Source organism: Scylla paramamosain, chromosome 14 (assembly GCF_035594125.1).
Source record: "Scylla paramamosain isolate STU-SP2022 chromosome 14, ASM3559412v1, whole genome shotgun sequence".
Taxonomy (NCBI): domain Eukaryota; kingdom Metazoa; phylum Arthropoda; class Malacostraca; order Decapoda; family Portunidae; genus Scylla; species Scylla paramamosain.
In genome coordinates this window covers 15,796,113-15,823,745 of record NC_087164.1, presented here as the reverse complement: position 1 = coordinate 15,823,745, position 27,633 = coordinate 15,796,113, and the positions used below count along the sequence as shown (strand labels likewise).

Below are 27,633 nucleotides of genomic sequence, written 5' to 3'. Positions count from 1 at the left end.
ACGGTGCATAAACATGAAGCACCCCATCCCATCTGAGTGGAAAAAAATTACAACTTTACTGTCTGGTTCTTTGTCTTTGTTATGATTGTTATTTTTATTATTATTATTTTATTATTATTGTTATTATTATTATTATTATTATTATTGTTATTATTGTTATTATTATTATTATTATTATTATTATTATTATTATTATTATATTTTTTATTCTCTCTCTCTCTCTCTCTCTCTCTCTCTCTCTCTCTCTCTCTCTCTCTCTCTCTCTCTCTCTCTCTCTCTCTCTCTCTCTCTCTCTCTCTCTCTCATGTGTGTGTGTGTGTGTGTGTGTGTGTGTGTGTGTGTGTGTGTGTGTGTGTGTGTGTGTGTGTTTATAAAAGTAAGAAAGCGAACAGGACGGCGAAAAATAACCTTGAGTGCAAAGGGTCTGCAGAGAGAGAGAGAGAGAGAGAGAGAGAGAGACAGAGAGAGAGAGAGATACACCAGACAGAAATATAGGAAGTGAGAGGAGAGGGTTAAGATGAAAGGAGGAAGGAAGAATGGAAGAGAGAAATGACAACGTGGGAAAGACAATATAGAGCAAGGAAGGGAAAGAGAGATACCATGACGCTGAAGGAGGAAGGGAGAAGATAGCATCGTCGAGAAAGGATGGTGACAGGAGAATTATTGGAGAGGGAAGTGGATAAAGTACGGAATGGATAGCTCCTGGAGGGCTTCTTATTGTTAAAGGAGGCTCGAATCACCTCTCTCCCTCCTCCCTCGTCACCGCCACGCTCGTCAACCTTGAACTGTTTGACGCAACTAAAGAGGTCTTCATGTGTTTGCTGGTGCGTGATGTGAAGGGAAAGGAGCTGCGGTTTGGAAAGACACGATGTTATAATTTGTTCCTGCGTATGCACAGTCGGTCATTAGTTGTGTTTTGCTTCGTTGCCATGATAAATCGTAACTAGCTCAGGTTCGAAGGTTTTAACAACGGTGCGAGGTGTTGACGAGGCGGGGTGTGTAGGAGAGGCGGCGGCGAAGCAGGACGCAACTTATAAGCACGATAGAGAATAAGGTGAAGAAATAATGTTCCGCTAAAGTGGCCTGGAATAGACAGGTAACCAACAGGTGCAGTGGAATCATGAAGGGCTGATAATTGCGCTTCTATTTTACTTCAAAGTTAGGAACATTACTGGTACAATCAATATGTAGATCCACATAATTCATTCACAGGGTCCTACGTATATATATATGTATTTTTTTTTTCAACACATCGCGAGTATTAAGGTATTAGATATTTGTTCATAAATTAAGGAACAGGTGGGTGGGAGGCATTCGCTGTTCTAGTAATTAAGTGTCAGTCTCTTGATTTTAATGTATATTTAATCTGTAGTTAATTCCTTCTGCCTCCCTTGCTCTGCACCTTCTCTCTACCGTAATATTTTTTTTGTCTATATTTCTTTACTTGTCTTTCTGCCTCTATGTGTGACTCTCTCTCTCTCTCTCTCTCTCTCTCTCTCTCTCTCTCTCTCTCTCTCTCTCTCTCTTTCTCTCTCTCTTCTCCTCTCTCTCTCTCTCTCTCTCTGTCATTTCCCCACTTGTTTTTTATCCTTCTCCATGAATCGGCTTTAAATAAACTCCCCGTGAAGGTCAGTTGGTCTATTCTTGCTTCCATGTTGTGGGCGGAATTGGAGGCACGTATCTCCATTTTTACCAGTCTGGAGAGAGAGAGAGAGAGAGAGAGAGAGAGAGAGAGAGAGAGAGAGAGAGAGAGAGAGAGAGAGAGAGAAAGTTGTATGCCTTTCTTTCGTCCTTCAAGTTTGCAGTAGTTCTCATCTGCCATGCTTCAGGAAATTTTATCTCGAGCTATTCATTCTCATGTGGCACATGTGGTTTGTGGTGAGAGAGAGAGAGAGAGAGAGAGATGAGAGAGAGAGAGAGAGAGAGAGAGAGAGAGAGAGAGAGAGAGAGAGAGAGAGAGAGAGAGAGAGAGAGAGAGAGAGAGAGAGAGAGAGAGAAAGAGAGAGGACTACTGTAACTCGGATCACTTCAAAAAAGTTTCAAAGATAAGCAATAAACTTAATCTTTAACCTCATATGTTCATTTGAGGCATCTACATAAAATATACATACCACACCAACTACTACTACTACTATTACTACTACTACTACTACTACTACTACTACTACTACTACTACTACTACTACTACTACTACTGCTGCTGCTGCTGCTGCTGCTGCTGCTGCTGCTGCTGCTGCTGCTGCTACTACTACTATTACTACTACTGTTGCTGGTATTGGTGGTGGTGGTGTGGTGGTGGTGGTCTTGTTTAGTATATACACACAATCAGAACGAGGAAGGATGAGGCACGATGCTGTTTGTATTAGAGGGGAGTCGGTGAGCGGCAAAGAGCGATTGAGTCGGCAGGTGGAAACGACTTGTGAGTGATGGGCAGGTGATAACGATCGAGCGATGGGCAACAAATTCACCTCCCGGAAATTTTAGTATAGTTGAACCCCCGTGAGATGGCAAACTCTGGTGAGGGATTGGAGGAACTGCAAATGCTGAGACACGGGCGGCTGCTACCTATCGGTGGCGGGCAATGAGATGACCACCGCAGCTTTAAGTTATGCCTCTACAATACACACACATCACGCAGGGCTGTAAAAATAAGTGGAAGAAACACTGAGAGAGCGGCAGGATCAGAAAACAAGCTCACACCATACTTCATGTTTTTCTTTCTCACTTTTTTTATTCAAGAAAAAAGAAACATTGGTAAGAAAAAAAATAGTGAGAGAAGCGAATCGAGAAAGGTTACTGAGGGAAGGAAAACTAGTTGCTGGGGGGACATGAAAGACAAGGCCAAAAACGAGTGATAAAAAACAGAAAATGAGGGCAGAGTATAGTGGACGGGACGCCAAGTAGAGCTTCAAGAGAGGGGTGAGGTGAGGGATGAGAGATTAAAGGCATAAAGCAAAGTACATACGAGTGATGGGGGATGAAGGGATGCGAGAAAGTAAAGTACGAATGGAAAAGATACAGTAATCAGATTGTTAGTGTTGAGTCATCAGGAAGCTTTAAAAGAAGATTAGATAAGGTTATGGATGAGAATGATAGGTGGAAATAAGTAAGTATAGGTTTAATACAGAGACTGGCATGTGTAGGAGTGATGGCTTCTTGCAGCTTCCCTTATTTTATTTTATGTTCTTAAGATACAGAAGAAGAAAGTGTAGTAAAATAAGAGGCACTGATGGTTTAGAACACAAGCGAAAGGTATAATTAAAGGAAGTTAGCGTCATGTGTCTCCATAAAAGGTTTCATCTTGCAGGGGATGGATTTTTTGGGGTTCCATGAGGCTCCCCGCTTGATCCGCGGGCCTGCACCAAAGAGGGGGACACGAGTGCTTTTCCTTGTCCGAATCCGTCCCAAGAGCGCGGGCAGCCAAAAATCTCAGTCACTCGAGATACTGACAAATGCGGCGTACCTTTTACTCGTCCTTGACCAGCGTAAATACTTTTATTTTTTACCTTCAAACTTGTATTTTATCATGAAATTTCTGAGCTTAGGTTAAATTAAAATGCAAAAACGGAAATATTCTGAGCTGAAAGACTGAAGAATATGCTTATCTTTTAATGAACAATACGTGTAGTTTCTGAACTATGAGTTGCCTTTCTCAGTCTTCTTTTCGTCAGTGTTTAGTACGTGGCAGATTTGATCCTTGGGAACCTACAGTAGCTCTGAGGAGGCACCGCGGCGTGGATAGATAAGAAGTAGAATAAGTGCTCGTAGTAATGATTGTTTTAATTTTTTTCAGTGTTATTTTCTTCATTTTCCTTCTCCCTCTTCCTTTCCAATCTTCTTCATACAGCCCCACCTCTTAAAAATCCTTCCTCCACTTTTTTCTTCCTCCTACCTCACTCCATCCTACTTCACTTCCTCCTCGTCCAGTTCCCTCTTCTCTTCTAACCTTTCCTCTGTTTTCTCCCAACACCTTCAACAATTTCTTGCTATAATAGTTATTTTCTTCATCTCTTCAAGCTTATTTCTGCTCCTTCTTTTCCTTTTACCTTCCTTCTCTCCTTCCTTCTCTTCCTCCTTACCATGTTTATTTTCTCCTCTTCCTCCTCTTCCTTCACTTATCACTTGTTGTTTCTTCCCCTCTTCCTCGTCCTCCCCCTTGATGGTCCTGCGTTGTGTAAATACTCAGAGATACAATAAAAGCCTCAGCAGCGGGCGTGGGCATTCCTGAGTTGAAAGGCGGCTCGCTGCTGAAGGAGTAAAATGTATTCCTTATCTCGTGGCCCCGACGCTCTGCTGCCGGTGAATTAATTGAGCTAATCGAACTGTGTGAAGGTGGATGGAAAAGGGACGGACAAAGAACAAAAATAAGAAAGAGAAGGAAGAGGAGTTGAAGGAGATGGAGAAGATAACGGTGGTGGTCAATAGTCTGGACAATAGTGAAATATATATAATTTCTTTAAAAATATCACACACACACACCACACACACACACACACACACACACACACACACACACACACACACACACACACACACACACACACACACACACACACACACACACACACACACACACACACACACACACACACACACACACACTTTCCTGTGTTGAAGCATGAAATATTTGCTTTAGTTCCAGACCGTAATGCCATCTTGAGAGATGCACATTCAGGTGAGTAAATATCACGTGAAAATAGACTGGAAATGTTGAATGACAGCCAAACAAGTATAACTGTCTTTACCACAGAGAAGATAACTGTTCTGACAGCTTCTTGTATCTTATGAGGTACTACTTTGAATAAACGTCAGATGGAGATGTTGCGAAAATACTGAATAACACAGAGCATGAAACCTGAAATGTACTGTGTGATGTAGACTCAAACTGCTCCCCTTTACGGTGATTTCATAATATTTGTAAACAAACGTTAGAGAAGAGAGTAACATTTATATATATCCAAATGTGACGAGAGAATTTCAATAACATATGATTATAAAGGTGAAAATATACTTCATGACATTGGAAATATGACAATGGAAATATACATTTTTCACATTACATATTTAAACCTTGTATGAGTATACCCTAGATAGGAGAATAACATTTAGTATATCCAAGGGAAAAAGAACTTTACTTATGTAAGGTAGAGAAGCGCTGAATGAAAGAAACTATTCGTATTTTCATGGCTAGTTTTCCTCAGATTTGCTTATACATATAGACAAAATTCTCACAAGAAAACTTTATATCGAAAAGATGTCTGACAATAACATCAGCCCCAGAAACTGTTACCGGGACTGAGGATTCGAGATGTAAAATGTATTCAAGCAAATAAATCTGTACGGAATGCTTAGTAAGAAAAAAGAAATGTCAGTAACTCTTCTCTCGCCAGTGGATGTATATTCTTTTTGCTTGCCGCGCCTTGCTCTCACCCTTTTCTCCTGTTTCTTTCCAATCTTTTTTTTTTTTTCCCAACGTTGTTCTCCCTTCTGTTCCGGCTGTATTTTCAGTGTGTGTGTGTGTGTGTGTGTGTGTGTGTGTGTGTGTGTGTGTGTGTGTGTTTCTCTTTATTTCATTTATTTCATTCTGTTTCTTTGTCTTCTCAATTTACCTTAATTTGTGTAATTGTAACTAGGTTCTCCCACGTTTTATTTATTTATTTGTTTATTATTTCTATTTGATTTTTTATTTCATTTATTTATTTATTTATTTTTTTTTTTTTTTTGCTTGTTTTGTTCCTGTATGTATCTACTGTTTTTAACTATTCGTTCTTCCTCTAGACGCTCTCTCTCTCTCTCTCTCTCTCTCTCTCTCTCTCTCTCTCTCTCTCTCTCTCTCTCTCTCTGAACCTACTCAAGTTCAGTCACAATCAAAGGCGTCCCTGAATCCAGTCGGTCAGCGTTTGCTTCAGCGTCCCTCGGGTGGTGATGAGCGGGACTGGTGGCCGCCTATTGAGCACTGCATCCATCCTTGACCTTTAGTGTACTATATAATTTAACCAGAAACTCGGAGTATTTCCGGAATGCGATCAGTAATACATTCATAATATCTAGTGGTAATCTTGGTAAATTTAGAAGCATATTTTTCTATTTATTGTTGATGCCAGTGCGAAGTTTAGATAAGAAAAAACATGTGAGGTTGTTTTTTTTCACTTATTCTAACTTTTCTATTCTAACTAACTTTTCATCCGGAAAAGTAAAAAAATAGACTGAAAATTCTCTCTCTCTCTCTCTCTCTCTCTCTCTCTCTCTCTCTCTCTCTCTCTCTCTCTCTCTCTCTCTCTCTCTCTCTCTCTCTCTAGCGTATAACATGTGAAGATAGGCGCAGGCAGAGAATTTTACGTTAAACAATTTATATTCGCTAAGGAAAAATGTATGTATACTCGGAAAAGTCAGTTGAATTTCAGCAAATCATAGGTTACATCACCTAGAGGCGTCAAACAGAAGGAAAGTCGATCACAGTACAGACGCGAAGCTGGAGGCAAAAGCGAAGCTGGAGGCAAAAAGATAAAGACAGAAAGGAAAGGAAGCATTGCGTATGTGGTCTTACTTTCTCTCTCTCTTTTTTTTTTTTTTTTACCATTGTTTGATTTCCTTATTTTTTTTTTTTTTACCATTGTTTGCTTTCCTTAGGCTGTGACTCTGTGGTCCTTGCAGTGGCGGCGTGGGCTGGTGTACCGCAGTTCAGCCTACAGAATAGTAAGCAAATATTTGGCTCGTTAGCAGAGAGGAGATTGAGCGCAGATGACTGGCCATGCTGGGAACCCCACCTCTCCCCCTCCTCCTCTCGCCAGCCCGCCAGCCAGCACACTCCAAGACAAACACACCTACACGCCTATTCGTGCAGGTTTTCTGGTGATTGCGTCTCTTCTCGGTGGTGGAAAGGACAAAAATGAAGTGTCTATTGTTTTCTTTTGAGTTTTCAGACGGTGTTAATGCATTGTTGTTGCTGCTGATGACATTTGTTTTTGTTTCTGTTGTGGTTGTTGTTGTTGTTGTTGTTGTTGTTGTTGTTGTTGTTTCTGTTGGTGACAGTGGTATGGTGCTGGTTCACGAATAATACGTAAATATTTGAGTCTGTGTCTGTGTCTTTGTCTTTGTCTGTGTGTGTGCACGTGCGCGCGCGCGCGTGGGTGCGGCAAACAATCTTTTCATTTTCCTTTCCCTTCCTCAACTCCTTTCAGTCCTCCTCCTCCTCCTCATCCGCCTCCATATATCTCTTAAACAATGAAATATGATTAACATCCAGTCTAGATCTGATGGGAAAATGTATGCATCATTGTGTGTGTGTGTGTGTGTGTGTGTGTGTGTGTGTGTGTGTGTGTGTGTAAGGTGGCATTCTTGAAATATTTTTCTCTGGATTATCATGGTAGTACTGCATGTAGCCTGAATCTGTATTAGCATGAAATATTTCCTGATGTTTACATTGGTAAATTACTATTATAGTTAAAAAAAAAAGTATATATACGACTATTTTTTTTTTTTTTTTATGTTAAGGGAATACTATAAAGCATGTTTTTTTTCTTTTGAATATGTAGTCGATGTAAATAAAAATTAAATCCAGTATTTTAGCTTCCCCCGCCGCAGCCCCCTGCCTCCATGCCGCCATCACCCGCGTGTAACGATCTCCACTTGGCTCTGCCTGATGCGGCCAAACGTTCACCTCGTTTATTTTTCAGTGTGATATTCAGACCCACTATTGTGAGAGACGTCCATGACGGACTGATTCATGTAACGTCTCCGCCGACACGAGCAGTTTTATTTTAGGCCTAATTATTTTTTGTGAATATTTGCCGCCCACTCAACCGTTTGAACAGGAACAAAAAAATCTACATACCCACACTGATTTACAAAAGCACCTACCCTTGCACTCTGCTGCTGCGATTCGGCGAGCAGAGTGGCCGCCATGGCTGGTCTCTCCTCCGCGTCTGGCCGTCACGTGCAGGTGTTATTACATGTAGTGGCGATGATTGGTGTCATGTGCACGCATGCCAATTAGCCCACGCGACAAGCTATGTGTGTCCACTTGATGGAGGACGTAACACGGCTGTCTGGGAGCTGCCTCAGTCCGGCTTGGGTTTGACTCTTGATCAGGACGTGAGTGACCGAATGCTTCCCGGTGCTGGCTCATAAGGAAATGTCTAGGAAATGCCATTTATATCTACCTGAACGTTCACTTTGTTTTTTATTAGCTTAGTGTGATATAACTATTTTCGATGGCATGTAACCATCTCGCTTCATCAACGTTTCCCAAAACTGTGTAATGGGTAAGAAGACAAAGTTTATGTATTTCTAGAGATGTCCAGATATTTTGTTCTTAATTAAGTGTTGGAATTATGAGAATGTGCATAAGCTATATAAGGCAGATAGTTCCAAAGTGTGCATGGGAAAGGGGTAAATGAATTCTCCCAACAGTGTCATATTTCATTTGTTACAACTCGTCTTTCCATGGATGTGTGCTGTTATACAATAGTCACTAATGATTTGGAATGCCATGAGTGATTGAAGAGTCTCTCTCTCTCTCTCTCTCTCTCTCTCTCTCTCTCTCTCTCTCTCTCTCTCTCTCTCTCTCTCTCTCTCTCTCTCTCTCTCTCTCTCTCTATATATATATATATATATATATATATATATATATATATATATATATATATATATATATATATATATATATATATATATATATATATATATATATATATATATATATATATATATATATATATATATATATATATATATATATATATATATATATATATATATATATTTAATGCTCCACTTCAGTTTGTTAGACAGACGATAAGGTAGGAAAGCGAGTGTCGGCTTCTGCATGCGTGCACAGCGTGGGCCTTTGCTGCTGCCGTGTGTACCAACCATCTCTTGAACAGCCAGCGACACTTTCCAGCAGACATTCCAGCAGTGACTTTGAAGAGAAATACTTCTCTCGTTTTTCGCCAATAAACCTTCCATCCTCTTACTTTACGAGCCAAACTTGTGCTTCTTTGTTGTCCTCTACGAAACGCTTTTAAGTCGGCGAGTGTCATTTTGTCCATCTTTCCCATCCCACATTCTGTATTTTGGTCCTGGTACACACCAATAAACAACGATAAAAATGGTTTCGTGTTTAGAAGGATTGAATTTAGAAATTCAAAAAGATTCTCTGAGTGAAATGTTGCCCGTGTAACATAGAAGTGGAAATCTGGGCATTTTAAGTATGCACTGGAAAAAAATATCGGATGTAGAATATTTTCCACATAATTATTAATTCCCAAAGGTAGTGAATATGTTTATTTGTATTTCATCAACTGTTCACATGAGCAAACGACTCCCCTTTGACGAGTATAGTTGCTTAGTTTCGGATGTAGTCAATTCATCAGTTCACGGAGGGTAACGTGTGTGACAGCGTTAAATCAGGAGCATTGGTTGAGGGGCAGCCAGCGATGGGCGGATCGTCACACTGGTATGCACAGCTCATTCAGAGGACAGAACCGCGTCACTGGTGATTTTGTTTGATGGAAAAAATCACATAAATGAGTAAACATGATATCCTTCTAACGTGTTTCCTCGTAAAGTGACCATGAATTAACACACACACACACACACACACACACACACACACACACACACACACACACACACATGAGTGCGTGCTCGCGCGCGTCGTCTAATTGGGTTCAATTGTTTTGGCCTCGGTGTCATTATTCAGAGGCACCACCAGTATGTGAGGAGGTCAGGGTTGTATGTGTTTGTATGTTGGCGTGTTTGTGTAGCGGTAGAGAAGGTTGCATACTCGTAGGTACGGAATGTATGGTGAGAAAAAGGCCTATTTGCTGGAAGGGGAAGAGGAAGCCTTGTTTGTTGACAGGGGGGGAGGGAGTTATAGTCGTAACTATGTGTGCTGGCAGGGAGGAGAGGGCGTATGTGTGTTGCTCTGGAGCGTGAAGTTGCGAGAGAGAGAGAGAGAGAGAGAGAGAGAGAGAGAGAGAGAGAGAGAGAGAGAGAGAGAGAGAGAGAGAGAGAGAGAGAGAGAGCGAGCGGTGGGGGAGGGGGTGGGAAGCAAGTGTGTGCCGGCAGCATTAAACCTATTTCCCTTCACAGAGACACTCTCAAGGGAATCTAATGGAATGGTTCACATTAAACCAGTTAATTAATCACGGAATTCTTAGTGAAATATTTCCTTACTATCCGTTAATGTCCTGATAAAGAAGTGGATGCAGAGCGATGTGCAGCGTGTATGTAGTTATGATCCTTCCGTAATGAATAAATCTACTAGGAAAATATATAAAAAATAAATTATAGAGCAGGTTTGCATCTGTGAGCTTAATTCGTAAGTGCAAACAGGCACGTGAGGATGGACTGGTTGTGTGGGTCGACGGACATTTTCGAAACAGTAACCTTAGAGAGAGAGAGAGAGAGAGAGAGAGAGAGAGAGAGAGAGAGAGAGAGAGAGATGAGAGAGAGAGAGAGAGAGAGAGAGAGAGAGAGAGAGAGAGACTTTATAACCGGTCTATGGACAACCAAATCGGTCTTTACGGTACTCTACCAATATTTATTAGCCCTTAAAGAGGGTTACTGGCAGCGATATTAGGGCAAGGAAGTACACACACACACACACACACACACACACCATAAACTACTTCGTAATCTCACGCCAGAAAATATGAAAAAAAGTAGTAGCAGTAGTAGTAGTAGTAGTAGTAGTAGTAGTAGGAGGAGGAGGAGGAGGAGGAGGAGGAGGAGCGAATGCAGTTTTGCGAGTAATGCAAGCGGCGCCACAATGTTCTACTGTATCCCCTTATAACGTTACAGTGGAAGCCAATCCCAGGCCGCTGAAATTACCTTACCTGCTGGATATTGGGGAGTATATTTTGGTCTTTATTTTTATGCGTGTTGGGGAGAGAGAGAGAGAGAGAGAGAGAGAGAGAGAGAGAGAGAGAGAGAGAGAGAGAGAGAGAGATGAGAGAGAGAGAGAGAGAGTGAGAGACACACACACACACACACACACACACACACACACACACACACACACACACAGCAGAACAGTTGGCAGACCGCACGCACTCATTCATCGTCAGTGCACATTTTTGTGGATCTGCAAAGTGCTTACCTGTCCTCCACTTATCTCCATCTGTCCTCCACCTGTCCTTCACTTACCTCTCTTTGTTGGTTGTAAATATCTTTGTTCCTTCCCTGGCAATCCACAAGCTTTCCTTTCCTGCGCAGCTCCACCACCGCCACTTCGCACACTCTCTCTTCTTTCCCATCTTTACTGCCTCGTACATCCTCCATCTCCTCCACCTGCCAGTCTTCGCCTTCGACCACTTCTTCCGCTCCCTTCTTATATATTTCCACTCTCTCCTTTCTCGAATTTTTTGTAAGTGACTTTTTTTTCCCTTTCCATTCTTTTTTAACCTCTTATTTTATCATTTCTTGTCAATCACCTTCATATAAATCATCCGCCACTCGCTTTATCTCATTTTTTTTTGCCTCATTATCTGATTTATCTTTGTTGCCCCACCGCTGCCATCTCCCTGTCGTATTTCTTCTAAAATCGTAACATGAATTGCCCTTTAAGTCCAATTGCTCCTCGTCATCCGCTCCAACACTCATTTCATAGAGTTAAGTACGCACAGTGAAGGCGGTACTAGGAACAAGCTCTGTTTGATCCAGGGGTTGCTTTCCATGGCTTTCGTGTGGGCGTATTTTTTTATTAATTTATTTTTCCCAGTTCCCGGTAAACGTATAAACCTACATATTTAGTTCTTAATATAGTGGTATTTTAAGCTCCTTTTAGCTGTAAGAACGTGTTTTTGTCTGCATGTTGTGTTGTTTGTCCGCTATTTGAGTTCATTACGTGGTTCTTAGAAGGGTGACAGGAGGATGAGCGTGTTAAATCCGTTGTCCACAGCAGAGAGAGAGAGAGAGAGAGAGAGAGAGAGAGAGAGAGAGAGAGAGAGAGAGAGAGAGAGAGAGAGAACCATTTGGATTCTTTTGAGTCTGGGTTCGTAAATTAACCCTTGTTACTGAACGAGCCGATTTCGTGGTGTAGTTACATAATTCCCTCACACACCTTCGTCCCTCCCTCCCTCCCTCCCTCCCTCCCTCCCTCCCCTTCTTCTTTCCCTCCCTCACTTGTTTTCTCTCCACCATTCTCTTTTAGCTTTTCCTTTCTTTTTTCTGGACATATAATGAAGATCAGAATTACGTTTGTGCTGTTTCTGGCCTTGTGGTACGTGAGACATTTACTTTTTCTTTTCTTTTTTCGCCTTTCTCCTTCATCATTTAGTATTCTGCGGTTACCTCCCCCATCTTTGTCCTCCTTGCCCTCATTGTTTTGGTTTTTGCATTCCTTCTTGCATTCCTTTCTCTTCGTCTCTTGTCTTGTTGATCATCGATTCCATCCGTCTTGGAACCACCATCCTCCTCCTCCTCCTTCTCCTCCTCCTGTTCCTCTTCCTCCTACTTTCATCAAACACTTCTTTCTGCGTCATCAAGGACAGAGGGATCCCTTAATGGCTTTCTGTCCCCTCAGTTCTCTCCTCTACTTCGTCTTCCTACATCTCCCACCCAATACTAATTCCCTTCCTTTCTTCGCCTTCCACCTTTCCCCTGCCTTCAATAGCATTCTTCTTCGTCTCTCTTTCATCGAACTTCCTATTACCTTTCCATCACTCTCTTCCATTCAATTTACGTTATTGGACTGCTGCTTGCCTCCTCTCCCTGCCTGCGTCCCTCCTGTCTTTCTCGTCGTCTTTCTCCTCTTTCTTCTTCTTCTTCTTCGTCTTCTTCTTCGTCTTCTTCTTCGTCTTATCCTTCTTCTTCTTCGTCTTCGTCTTCGTCTTCGTCTTCGTCTTCGTCTTTTTCTTCTTCTTCTTCTTGCATAAGCCTTTCTTGAACCTACAATTCCTTCCTCTCCTCCAACATCTGTGACTTGTCCCTTGCATCTGATGATTTATTCCTGTTAGTCTTGGCTTAGTTGATGACGTAACTCGCTCCAGAGACGCGAGTGTAGTTCCTTGTTTACTTCACTTTATTGAAAATGTACTTTGGCGAGGAGTGCTTCTTTCTATATTTTCTCATAAGTCCTTGTTTACCTTGTTTAATTTCTCCTGTATGATACTGGAAGAAAAATATACGACTTTTATGTAGGCACGTAAAGGGTTATGTAAGGAAATAGAAAAATAATGTATTCATGATGCCCAACCATAATGCTGAAGCTGAAAGGAAACTTTCGTTATATTTTAATTTGTAAATATACCTCAAGATTATACAACCGAAGTTTTTTTTGTGGCTCTCGAAAGATAGATACTTAATTCTTTAGTTTTCTTCTTTTCTATCAAAATTTATGGTCGAGCCCTTAAAATTTAGATTGTAAAACACCTTTGTTGTCATATTTTCTCATGATTCTCTCATTATTTTCTCTAATTTCTCTAAAGATATGTTACATGTGTAGGCCAGTTGGTGTCGTACAAATTATTAATCTTTTGGTTACGTTTCCTTGTTATGGAAATACTTTGGTGTACCGTAATATTATAAATTGAATTGTAAAACTACTCCTATGCACTCTAACTGACCGTACATTCACAGAAAGACGAGGACTTTCCATGAACTCAATCAATCTGTCATACCCCAGTGGTCTTCCAGCAGGGAGATTCGAGGCTGTATTTTATGATTTCCTTTATTGGTGCGAAGGGACTTTGATGGAGGCTAGCACAAGTCTTACGTCTACTGAATCAACTGCAGTGAATTTATAGTAAAGCAAATTTAAATCCACCTTTCATCCCTTGATGGCTTCTCTTCTGCTGCCACTGTTGTTGTTACTTGAATCTGTAATGGGCTACTCCATCTGTTAAGAGAGAGAGAGAGAGAGAGAGAGAGAGAGAGAGAGAGAGAGAGAGAGAGAGGAGAGAGAGAGAGAGAGAGAGAGGAGAGAGAGAGAATGTGTGTACCTTTAACGTATGGAGAATAATCAACTTCTGAAACAATGTCCACTTTTCAATCTCAAAAAAATGTGCGACTCTTACTCTTTCCCTTTAACGAAAAATATAACTTAATATACCCAAATCCATGTCATGAAACTTTCATCCTGGTTAGAATTTCAACGCTTACGTCAAATTAGGTGTTTAAGGAGAATAAACTGTTTTTTGGGATCCTTCATAAATAACGAAAGAAAGAAGAAAAGAAGTAAAAGAAAAACAACATTTGGTGCACGTGTGTTGTCCCAGATGGTGAATCGTGCTGTTCTCTTGTTGACCTTATGATTTTATGACGCCATTATTTTGTCTGGTGTGTATTTATTTGTTTACTTGTTTCCTGTGTTTCATTTTGCGTTGACATAAATTATTCGTTTGTTAGAGCAACTGTCGCAATATTAATTTTTCACTGTTATTTATATTCTTTGTTAAAATTTTTATTCCTGTTTGTTTATTTGCGTGTATATTTACTTATCCAGTTCTTTGTTTGTTGATTTATATTTCTATGTATAATAATTACGGAATGATATGATGCAACAACTCGACTGCTCACACACACACAAACACACACACACACACACACACACACACACACAATATTAGTAGTAGTAGTAGTAGTAGTAGTAGTATATTAGTAAAGTAGTAGTAGTAGTAGTAAAGTAGTAAAGTAGTAGTAGCTGTAGTAGTGATAGTAGTAGTAGCAGTAGTAGTAGTCATCGTCATCACCATAATCATTATTATTATTACTATCATTATAATTATCACGTCCTTGTCTACTATCCAATGTACATCTTCGGAACTCCAGTCAGAAATTATAGGAAGTCTTAATTATTTACAATGCCTGGGACTACCTACGCCTTTTGGAGGAGTGATAACCATAGAGGGGTAACGCTTGTGGAGGGTCTTGTGGAGGTCGTGGAGGCTAATACCCAGAGAGTGAGGATATTCATGATGGGATATGGGTCTTGAACAGTAATACCAGTGGAGAGTTGATACCATAGAGGGGTGAAATCCTTAGAGTGATGGGAACGTAACTACTAAGCACACATATGTTACTGTTGATTACAGGTTGATAATAGTGCTCGTGAGATTATGATGACAAGAGTATAGATAAAATAGTAATTTAAGTAAGAGTTAAAAGCAATGCATTTAATATCATAATGGAAGGCCAGAGCGTTTAATTAAGCTTACAATTACTTGCGTTTGGTCGTAATTTTCTTGACTTAATAACTTTAGGAGTGACACTCTAAACCCGGGGATTAAAGTAATGTAAAACGAGCCTCAAAGTTCATTGCATCTGGTCAGTCTCCATCATAACTCACTGTTTAGTTTATTAATTCGAAATAGAGAATAAAATTTACTCTATACTTTATTGTGAACTGAAAATATATTATAGATGGCAAGATTTTGTGTGTGTGCAGTGATTATAGTACTAACACTCCTGGCTGTGAAGTTAGTCAAGTTATATACATTCCAGTTTGTATTATGACGTCATGCTTTCAGTGGTGATAACTCGTGGATGGCTTGTATTTAGAGCTTCATGTTCAGCCGTATTTCGAAAGTCTGCTTGTAAGATTTGAACAAGTAAAACAACTACAACATTTCATTCCCGCTGTCACTTACTCCTTATTAGCCAAAGTGTATTAGGGAACGAGGTGTTTAGGAATGTTTTCTTTGTATGGCTTAGCGGCAAGACGCGGCGGTATGGCAGATAGGCAGTCTTTGTTTGCATTTCTCTCTCTCTCTCTCTCTCTCTCTCTCTCTCCCTCTCTCTCTCTCTCTCTCTCTCTCTCTCTCTCTCTCTCTCTCTCTCTGTACATAATTACATAATAACTTAGCATTCTCCAGCTCGATGCACTCCTGTCGTCCCTCCCTCCTCCCCACCATCCCATCCACATTATCTTTGCTATTCTTGTCATCGTTCAGTGTGCTCCTTCCTTCGTTCTTTTCTCTCTCTCTCTCTCTCTCTCTCTCTCTCTCTCTCTCTCTCTCTCTCTCTCTCTCTCTCTCTCTCTCTCTCTCTCTCTCTCTCTCTTTTATCTATCTATTTATCTATCTATCTACCTCTTTCCAGCTGATCTATTGTTGTCACACGCCCCTTTTCCTACTCTGTGTAATTGTCCCATTTTGAGTTGCTCTTTGTTGGTGGTTGGTGGTGGTGGTGGTGGTGGTGCCGCCGTCGCTATTTTTGCTCTTCCTCGTCTTTGATCCATTCCTTCCTGCTTGTTCTCAGCTGTGGAAGGAAAGAAGAGTTTGATGTTTTACCGCTAAAAGATTTTGGAAAAAGTATGATAAAGAAAGAACGTGTATTTTCTGATTCACGTAGAAAGGAGTGACGTTTCTTTAGTAGTTTTCGTAAAATTAAACATCCGCTTTCCTCTTCTGCCTCATCTTCGCTCCTTTCTCCTGTGTGTTTCCTGATTCACATAGAAAGAAGTGAAGTAATTTCCAATATTTGATCGTGTTTATTCTAGTGATTGTGTTCCTATACTAGTTTTCGTAAAATGAAATATCCACTTTTCCTCATCCTTGCTCTTTTCTTCCTGCTTTAAGTTTAATCAGTAAAGAACGTGCATTCCCTGATTCACGTTGAAAGAAGTGATGTTATTTACAGTATATTACAGTGCTTATTCAAATAATTGCATTTCTTTAGTTCAACAGGTTTCATAAAATCAAATATTCTCTTTTCCTCCTCAGCCTTATCTTCGCTCTTTTTCCCTCCTGCCTTGGGTTTAAAAAGGAAAGCGCTGCCTGTGTGCGTGACCGGATAATAAGTCATTGAGAGACCAGCAGCCCCCAGTGTTCGAGTAATGACCGTGTGTGGCGTGGATGAATGGGCAAAGACACGCCATCTCCTTACCCTCTATACTTACTGTCCTCTCGCCTTCCCCCAGCTGCCCTCCTGCCTCGCGGCCTGCCCCTATTTTGTTATGGGTAAACAAGCTTGACGTGTTGTCCCTTATCACTTTGCACCGCCTTTAAGCTTTTTACATAGAGAGAACAGAATTCTCTCTCTCTCTCTCTCTCTCTCTCTCTCTCTCTCTCTCTCTCTCTCTCTCTCTCTCTCTCTCTCTCTCTCTCTCTCTCTCTCTCTCTCTCTCTCTCTCTCTCTTATTTTACTGGTAAGGAAAAGAAAAGAAAACATGGAATTTTCTCAGGATCCAGTGATTATAGTTCATTTACATATTTCAGTGTTTGTTTCAGTTCGAGGATTATGGAGATGTGTATTACATTTTTCCCACACTTCTGATATTAGCAATTTTATACAGTTTGTTTTGTGAAAGCGTTTTTTGCATGAAGGTGTAATGATATTGGTGGCTGAACAAATATTGACTGAATGTAGTATCTTATGTATTAGCACGTATAAAAGACCGGTCAGGAGGTGCACACACACACACACACACACACACACACACACACACACACACACACACACACACACACACACACACACACACACACACACACACACACACACACCTATCGCCGATCACTCTGCTTTTATTTTTAGTAACGAAGTAGTCAGCAAGTAATTACCGCGTTGCGTGAGGCGATTCATAAACCACAAAATGGACCCTTCAAAGATGTTTCTCAGGAACTAAATGTGTCGTGACCAAGGAGTCTTAAGATCATGTTGAGTGTTCCTTGGAATAGTATAAGGTGAGGGGGTTGTCTTATTTAGCGGTGGTTTGCCTTGCTTGCAGACGGAAGTGTTCGTGATCCCAGATGAATATTCGTGTTTAGTGTTATAATTAATTTGCCTTGAGGCGTGACAAATGACTGATGGTTATGATGTTAGGTGCATCATTTGTTGTAATTAAGATGGTGTGTGTGTGTGTGTGTATATGTGTATGTGTGTGTGTGTGCGTGTGCGTGTGTGTGTGTGTGTGTGTGTGGGTGGGTGAGTGGGTGTGGGTGTGTATTACGTCCTTATGTGTGTTGAAAAAACATATATAGTACAGTCATTGCTGCTTAGCTTTTTTTTTTTTTTTTAGATACTTCCACTAATAATAAATTTTAACCTCATCACATATCCCATTAAGTTATATATATTACGAAAACCTGAAACCAAATTTGGATCTTAATATACCCAGGATTATAACGTGTGTCATATTGATTTTTATCCCTGTCATCAGTGCCTCATTCGTCACTTACTCGTTGACACGGTAATGAATATGCAATGAGAAAAATAGTACATAATGATAAAATCGATGAATGATGAATGAATAAAAACTCCCACATCAAAAATCTAATGAATTGTCTTTGGTGCAATCTGTGCGAGCGTTGACAGCGAGAACCCGAAATGATTGGGTGCGCGGATCAGCACTTCAGTCACAAGTAGCGCCAGCCAGACAGCGGCGCAACCCACTCTTGCATGAAAAAGGTTCTCAGTGTAGTTTTGCTGTTGGCGCTCCACTTAGAGGAAGCACCAGAGCGTAGAGAGTGCGTATTTCCAATTTGAACTTCCTTTCTTGGTGTAGACTTTTTATACATTACTACTGCGGTATTTTCTGTTTCGTCTCTTATTTTGAAGCATTTGTGTAGGAAATATTGTCCTTGATGATACCTGGGGGAGTTCTCGATGCTGAACGTCAATCAGAAGATGGTATTCGTATTAGCAATATAATTCATCCGGAGCCGACATTAGAAACAAATTCACCTTGCCATTCCTGTGACGAGCTGGCTGTGGTACATTTGTATACATGCAACGAAGGAGCGTGGGAGACTGAGTGGGTGAGCAGCAGACTTAACCTCTACTTGGGAAGCTTCAAAGGTGTGGGGAGGACGCGCGGATTGGCTGAGGGCGAGGCTTAATGAGGGAATTATCCACTCATCGGGCGAGAAGGAGCTCCGGCCTCGTCTTCACTTCTAATCAGGCCAATAATTGAAGCCGCCAGTTATCATTGCTCAGACGGGAATGTGTTGCCACGCCAGCACGGAGGAGAGTGACGAACGCCATCCTCTTCTATTTCCATTCATCCCAGTTGGCTTTTTTTCTGAAAAACTTTGTTTTGATGGACACGAAGTAATAAGTTTTGTTAGGCTTTACTAATCTTTAGTGCCCTTTTTTCACATTGAGTATACTTTAAACAGTTTCAAATCCTTTTATCTCTATAGTTGATGTATGCAATTTTTTTTTTCAATAAACATATATATTTCTGTAATGTATGCATATGCGTCCTGAGCTCTTACTGTTCCTGTACTTGTATATAATTGCTCAACCATCGTTCGGACCCGAGAATCGCAGCTTGAGGAACGTTCCCAGAGGACAAAGGGTTTGGTAGTATTCTCTGTAGCGGCTGCCCTGAGAGAGAGAGAGAGAGAGAGAGAGAGAGAGAGAGAGAGAGAGAGAGAGAGAGAGAGAGAGAGAGAGAGAGAGAGAGAGAGAGGCTTAGCATTATTAAAACGGTACCTTTTTTTTTTTCGTTTTTTTTGCTGCTAAGATTATGAGTGTACTACTACTACTACTACTACTACTACTGCCTTCTGCTTCACTGTCATATTTCACTTACATTTCCTTCCACACAAGACGCGTGAGAAATTACTAATCGCCCTGGGCATTAATAGAAGAATTCCTCTAAATGCAAATGAAGACCTGGCAGAGTGGCTGTAGGAATTCATCCATCGTTATTTTTTTCACGAGAGTACGAGTAGAAGACGAGATGCCTTCAAGGGGAAAAGTAGCGTTTGTCTTCTATTGTATTTGTGACTTTATGCCTTTCCTTTCCTTTGTGAGTGATGTATTGAGAGAGAGAGAGAGAGAGAGAGAGAGAGAGAGAGAGAGAGAGAGAGAGAGAGAGAGAGAGAGAGAGAGAGAGAGAGAGAGAGAGAGAGACAGAAAAGAAATGAAGGCAGTCAAGGATCGTTGGTGAAATGACAAGACTCTCTCTCTCTCTCTCTCTCTCTCTCTCTCTCTCTCTCTCTCTCTCTCTCTCTCTCTCTCTCTCTCTCTCTCTCTCTCTCTCTCATTCCACTGACAGTTCCGTGAACTCTAAATCATGATATTCTTGGTTGTTTATATTTACCATGAGAACAAAAGGGTCGGTGTTTGCTCTCTACGTCTCCTCCTTTCCTTAGGCTTAAAGACACACACACACACACACACACACACACACACACACACACCCACACAGACAGTCTAAGGAATTTTACACTAGTACGTACATAATTACATGTTTAATTATGAATGTCCTCATCAGTGTCACTTTAATCTCCACCACCACGACCACAACTATCACCACCACCTCCAGTACCCCCACCACCACCACCATCACCACCACATGAGGAGCCCAGATGGTCCGAATATTTGCACTTCACAATCCAATCTCAGGGCGCCTTCAGGGGATAAGGAGGAGGAGGAAGAAGAGGAGGAGCAGGAGGAGAAGAAGGGTTTATCACGTTAGTAAATTGCCAGAAGGACCACGTACAAACAGAGCAAGAGTGAGATAAGGGTGTGAGAGTGCGTAGTATCAGCACCACCACCACCACCACCACCACTATGAGAGATGACTCCGCCACATGACTTAGATTAACCCTTTCACTGCCATTTGTTATTTGTTTCCTTAATTATTTACCTCACTGAGACATCTTTATTCGTTCTACAGCCACCTCCGAACATTATGCTGGATAGAAATTGCAAAATCTATTCTTTCTTAATGACTTTTCTTATGGATGCTTATAAAGACCATACTTTACTTGTAGCCCTGTGAATTGTTGCATATCGAAGTGATGAAGGTTAATAGGAAGACCTCGACAATCGCCTAACGTCCCTAAGCTCTGTGAGTAAGAACACGTTAACACAAGAGTTTCCTTTGACATTAAGTCTTGCTGTTGACATCAGTGAATCTTACATCTTAATAAAAAGGTATGTTGGTTGATTTCGGTAGGTTTCTTGCACCTCGTAATGTGTGTGAGTGTGTGTGTGTCTGGGGGGACGGGGTTGGATGCGTTTTCTCACCCTCCCTCTCCCTCTCTCCCTACTACCTCTCCTCCTCCACCTCCACACCCCGGTGCTCCTCCCCTTAGAGGCTTCATTCCCACTCGCAGTTACCAGGAAGCACACATCATGGGGAGTCCACACGAACACCATTATGGACATTCAACTCACGCCACTCGTTAAGGGGAAATGTTACGTTGATTAGCACTCCTACGTTCACCACTTTCTCATGACAATGGTAGTGTGTGTGTGTGTGTGTGTGTGTGTGTGTGTGTGTGTGTGTGTGTGTGTGTGTGTGTGTGTGTGTGTGTGTGCGCGCGCGTGCGTGTGTATATCAATAGTCAGGCCTGTTCATCTACTTTCTTATATTTTTGACCCATTAAAAGAAACCAGCCACTCTAATTGCCCTCTCTACCATCCTACCACCACTTGAAGTCGGTATCACTTATGTTATCGTCGGGAAAATTGAGTTGGCACGATGTTCAGATGTATCTTAGAGGCCACATATGGAGTTAATGCAGACTACTTGAGGGAGGGATGACTATGTTGAAAGACGAGTGATAGAGAGAAAGAGAGAGGGAGGGACAGAGAGAGAAATTTTAGACTCATGCCTTGTCTTCCCCGCTTTCCCACGCAACAACAGCCCTTCAGACCCCCTCAATCTTGTCACCACCCACTTTACGTTAACACCGCCGACAGCAGACCTCTAAGCCCACTCGCCCCCAAACTCCTCACAGCACATCCGCCCTTCACGCCCGCCGCCCTCAGCACCCCTCCTTCAGCTCGGTCCAGCACCAGCAGCTCAGACACAAATGGTCGCGTCGCTACTCCAAGTCGCTCTCTTGGAGATGTTAGAATATAGCACATCTGCATAATGGTCTGAAGGCTTGGGGCGCTGAGTGTCGCGGCTCCAGAAATAAAGGTAGAAAATGTTTCGACTTGGTAGAAGCGAAAATCTTATTCTTGTGACATCCGTCGTCCTCCTATTTCCCTTCCGTCTTCTTTATTACCTTGGGGACTTTTCCTCCATACCATCTTCCCCGCTTCCTTCTAGCCTCATCTCCTCTCTCTCCGCGTATCCCACGACTGGGAGGGCTGTGAATTAAATCCATTTAGAATATCTTAGAAAATGTGTCTTGAATCGTTGCTGTCTGTCTCTCTGTCTGTCTGTGTGTCTCTGTCTCTGCCTGTATGTCTTATTCTGCCTGGCTATGTATGTGTCTTACTTGATCACTGTCATTATGTGTCAGTCAGTTAGTCATTCTTTCACTCTGTCACCTTTAGTCACTCTGTTTCAGTCAGTCAGTCGATCTGTCACACACACACACACACACACACACACACACACACACACACACACACACACACACACACACACACACACACACACACACACACACACACACACACACACACACACACACACACACACACATGCCTGCGTGCACAAGATCGTGGGGCTTTTTCAGCAAAATGTGTGCTGGGCTTAAGCCTCTCAGGAGGAGACAGGTGAGGTTCGCGACCCGAGGCTGAGCCTGGAAGCACCTTATCTTCCGCCGCCTTACACACCACTATGATATAAATAAAATGTGTATATTGGAAGAATCTCTCAGAAGTCCTGAAGTTTGTTTTTTGTCTGTTGCAGGAAAGAAGGCATTGCCTCTCCCTTCCTTTCCTTCTCCCTCCTTACTCTTACTTTTTACAGCCACCTTTGCGCCTCATTATCACTCGTTCTCAACTCACTCCACTTGCTCAGTCATATTTTTCTATGTCTTCCCTTATTCCTTTCTTTTTCCTTCCCCGCCTTTTCTCTATTTTCCCCGTCCATTTGCTTCCCACAGACTTCCCACTTAGTAACGAAGTATAATATTTCGTAAAATTTGCACTGATGCGTCTCAGTTGGCTCTCCCCAACTACGTAACCTCATCACGTTCCTGCCTCCTCCCGCTATCCCATCGTCACCTATCATAATATTCTCGAATTACCTCTTTCATCTCTCTCTCTCTCTCTCTCTCTCTCTCTCTCTCTCTCTCTCTCTCTCTCTCTCTCTCTCTCTCTCTCTCTCTCTCTCTCTCTCTCACACACACACACACACACACACACACACACACACACACACACACACACACACACACACACACACACACACACACACACACACACACACACACACACACACACACACACACACACGAGAATGTTCATTACCAAGCCTCGCGTGTGCCGGGTCCAGCAGTGGGGTTTCCATAGGTGTTGCGTGTTTCACCGAGGAGGTCACAGGTGAGGGCTAAATTATACTGGTAATCTAAAGGAAAACGATGTCAGCTAGGAAACAGAGGAAGGCCGTAGAGAATATTAGGGAGAGAGAGAGAGAGAGAGAGAGAGAGAGAGAGAGAGAGAGAGAGAGAGAGAGAGAGAGAGAGAGAGAGAGAATAGGCAAATTACGAGATGCTTGCTGCTATATCTTTATGGATGAATGGACATATAATAAAAACAAACAAGAAGAATTATATAGCAATCGAGACGCGTTTTGTTAATTTACGGTAAATTTATCCAATAGAAAATATCCTGTAAAAAACAGGATTTTTCAAGATTTTTTTTTCAAGGTCGCGCTCTGAGTTAACAAGCGATGATTACCTCCATAGCGAACCATGAACGAGATGTGAACAACGGACGAGGGGCGTAGCCGGATGAGTGCCGGGCTCAGTGCATCGTTGTTTACAGGAGGAGCGACGGAAGCACACATTGATGCCGGATTTTTTGGGGATTGAGCAGTATTAAAAAGTTAAGCTGATGGAGGGACGCATGACCTTGACCGTTGTTTGTTTAGCACCCTATTCTATTCCCTGGAGAAAACCTTTATTTGCTCTTTCCCTTTATTCCATGATGTAGAATGATGCTTGTGGGCGTTAAGAAATATTCAGACACCATGGCGCTGTGTAACAATGCGGGTGGAGCGACATACACAACTGGTGCTGGTGGAGAGAAGCAGCTGTGTCACCCTGATAGAATTCTAGGCACCGACACACAAATACACCCACACATCCATACACAGACACCCACACACACAACACACAAACACACACACACACCATAAGGGAACAACACTGGACACTGAAATTGACTCATATCAGGTTACGGTAAACACAAAGAGACGGAGCGATGTGGGGGATATCTCTATACTGCAAAAGTGTGTGTGTGTGTGTGTGTGTGTGTGTGTGTGTGTGTGTGTGTGTGTGTGTGTGTGTGTGTGTGTTTACTGTTCTTTAATGACGAGAAGAGCTGAGGAATCGTTAACTTTGACAAATTGAATTAAAGAAAAGTTCAAGAAATCTGTGAACATTTATCATTTAAATCTGCTTTGCCAGTTCTGTGATGTCAGAAGAGACTGTGACGACTTTGACGTTCGCCGAGTGAGGAGAGATCGCAGAGGACGAGGAAAAAGGCTGATAATTCTCGTGGGAAGAGATTAAGGAGGCAGATCTCGTGGTGGGCGGGAATCAGAGTGCAGAATAACTAGGTGGGAATAAATTGAGGTCACTTGTAAGCTTTTACCGCAAATATAAACTTTATCCCCTCTTTTGAAAGTCTTTGACCATAAACTCGATGTACAATGTAAAAGAAAAAACAATGAATAATGTGAATGTAAATATAGTATGAATGTAAGATAACAATTTGTGTGTTATGAATGAAAAAAATGAATAATGAGATGTATTATGGAAGCAAGGTAATAACAATAATGTTGCGTATTGTCGAAGAGGAAAAATAATGGAGGAGTGTATGGAGGTATTCATGGCTGGCAATTAATGCCTATTGTTAAGGTAATGAGGAGTGGCGGCAACTCAGGGGGAGGTTAAAGGGGAGATGAAAGTAGATGAAGGACAATACACTCTTCTTCCACAACGAGAGTTAACTGTTCTCCGCCTTCTATCCTTCCCGAAAATGATCGCTGTGGGATTTATGTGGAGTCGTTTGTCTCCAGCTTGTTCATTATATAGAAAATAAATTTTGCGTTTTCAATTTCCATGTCATCCTTGAAAAGCCGTCATGTCCAGCGATGCATAACCACTCCATCACTCTGAATGCATTCCACTGACAACGAGGAGCTGCTGGATGAGGCTGAGATGTAATGGAATATATCAATTAACCTTCGCTTCTGAGGAAGGATGTGAAACTTTTCCAGTCTTAAAAGAGCTCCCGAGGTCCTGAGATGGGGATGCTCAGTGTTCCCTTTACAAGCTTCCCTTCCTGTGTTGGATAACGGGTATTTTCGTTTTTTTTTTTTTTTTTTGTATGTGTGTGTGTTTTCCGAAATATGGGGCTTTAAAACAACGATAAAAAAAAAATTGTTCCATCAATTCACTCGTGACAGAAGTTTTTGTAAAGGATGCCGAGAGGAAGTCCTTTTTACTATACATTTGATAACCTCTCCCTGGAGGCACACTCTCTGTATTACTTCGATATATGTAACTGCAAGAACGTGATGGCCCCTCTATGTAAGGCACATCAGTTTGGGTTTCCGAAACTCATGGCTCCTAGTCTTCCGTTCCACTAAATTGCAGGAAGGATGGCATGGAAGCTATTTTCAGTGCGAGTCGAGTAGCGCCCTTTGCAATGATAACTCTCTCCCGTCCTCGTCTGCCATTTACTATTGGAACTATGCTATGAAAATATAATCAATAGTTTAAGCCAATTGAATGGGTTAGTGAACTTATATCAGCAATATTTAATCACAGCGTTGGCATATTGCCTTCACGGGTAAAATAAAGTGACTCGTACATCATAGAGGGCAGGTTCATGGAAATTAAACGGTAAGCCCTGTACCCATCAAGGTGTGTTGAAGTATTTAGTGTTGAGGGCGAGAGGGTTACGTGTACGGGGCGAGGGAGAGCGAAGGGATCACTGGATAAAGAGGAAATGGAGAGCGCAGGGTGAACGGGAAGTTAAGGAACAAAGGTAAATTGTATGTTTGGTGGAAAGGTGTGTCTTGTTCTTCCCACAGGCGCCCTCTGACCCTTGATGCTTTGGATAATAGGTACATTTTTTTTTCGCTTTTCTTTGTTTTCTGATATGGTTTCTAAATGGTATTAGGAATAATGCTGAACAACTGACATTTTTGTTCATTATGTCACATAAGTAGAGATAGTGTGTCCTGAAATAGCAAGTATAACTAATTCAATTGCTGGTTACCTGTCTGTGTGACTCTCTCTCTCTCTCTCTCTCTCTCTCTCTCTCTCTCTCTCTCTCTCTCTCTCTCTCTCTCTCTCTCTCTCTCTCTCTCTCTCTCTCTCTCTCTCTCTCTCTCTCTCTCTCTCTCTCTCTCTCTCACTCTCACTCTCTAATTAACTGGCACACACCTGTAGGTTGTGTCTATGGAAACCAGTCAGCCGCAGGTGTCCTTGTCCCCTCGCAGCCTTTGATCGCTTTACTAATGAGCTCCGACTGCGATCCATGGACAGGCTTCGTCTTCCAAGGAATGGTGGCGCTGGCTTCCTCCAACATGGGGTTTGATCTATCGAATACGCTTATTATCCGGATAGATTTCTTGTTCGCTGTAATAATAATGAAAATTTGGATGGTCAATGCACAAATATGTATCCCTGCAAATCAATTTACTTATTTGCATCCTTTCGTGTTCCAGGACCGATGCAATCACATTTAAAGTAATTATTTACAGTATTATGTAGGGGTTTTTGTACTGCTTTTGTCGTGTCATGCCGTTGAATTGCAAACAAAAGTTACTTATCATGTTATAATTCATGCGTTTTATTCCCCTCCTCACTCCGTTTAATGCCTCTCCTTTATTCACGTCGATGCATTTAATGAATTGGAAGAAATTATTTTTGGCATAACATTAAATGGCACGATATAGAGCAGCATGGACAGTTACTGATGACATAATCTTTTGAATATGTAACGTTATTCTTAGTTATATCCGTATTTAAGTAATTTATGGAATGCGATCAAATTCTGTAGCTAATTACGCTCATTAAATTCGTTGTGTTCTCCCAAATATCTGCCATAATGAGTGACATTAATGTATATCGCTGTATATTACCATCGACTTATAGAAAATGGGAAACGTTTGCTCAGAAGACGTAATGTTATTGCAATACGTGAGGATTTAAGATTGTCATTGCCTACACTATGTCGCGTTTGTGTTCATCACCATCAATATCAATCCTGCATTTCAGAGCCAAACAGCTGGAGAAAATTCCTTCCTTGTATTCTTCCTGTGTCAAAGAGCTTGTTATCCATTTGTTTGGCTGATTGGTTTGTCTTTAAGAGAGAAATTGACTGTCTGGTTTGCTTTGCGTGTGTGTGTGTGTGTGTGTGTGTGTGTGTGTGTGTCCGTCCCTCCGTCTGTCTGTCCGTTCGTCCTTTCGTTCATCTTTTCACAGACACTTTTACCCGTTAGGATTTAAAGTTTTTTCGAAACTGTCTGAATTTTCTTTTTTTTTTCTTTTTGATACTTGGTCGCCGCTCTATTTAAATTTTTCACACAATATGCTTTTCTTCCCGTTTCTTGCCTCTGCTCCGCTCTGTTTTTGCTGGCGCCTCTTTCTTCTTCTAGACTGATTACAGATCGTTTGCGCGACCTTCTCAAGGACGCATGAAATATGTGGGCTAAAAGAATATCCAGATTGCCTTCCAGCGTTCTGCCAAGAGAGAGAGAGAGAGAGAGAGAGAGAGAGAGAGAGAGAGAGAGAGAGAGAGAGAGAGAGA

General features: G+C 41.7%; 1 long non-coding RNA gene across 3 annotated transcripts in view; it reads left to right on the top strand.

Annotated features, from left to right (window-relative positions):
• The window catches only part of LOC135106695 (uncharacterized), an 83,773-nt gene extending 57,153 nt beyond the window's left edge, over nt 1–26,620 (top strand). Inside the window, exon 3 of one of the 3 annotated variants that reach the window (XR_010271415.1) lies at nt 26,271–26,620. This is a non-coding gene — a long non-coding RNA (uncharacterized LOC135106695). Of the gene's footprint in view, nt 1–6,654; nt 7,411–24,275; nt 24,811–26,270 lie in introns of those variants that run through there. The other 2 variants (XR_010271413.1, XR_010271414.1) reach the window with 2 other exon arrangements.
• The last annotated feature ends 1,013 nt before the right edge of the window (nt 26,621–27,633 follow it).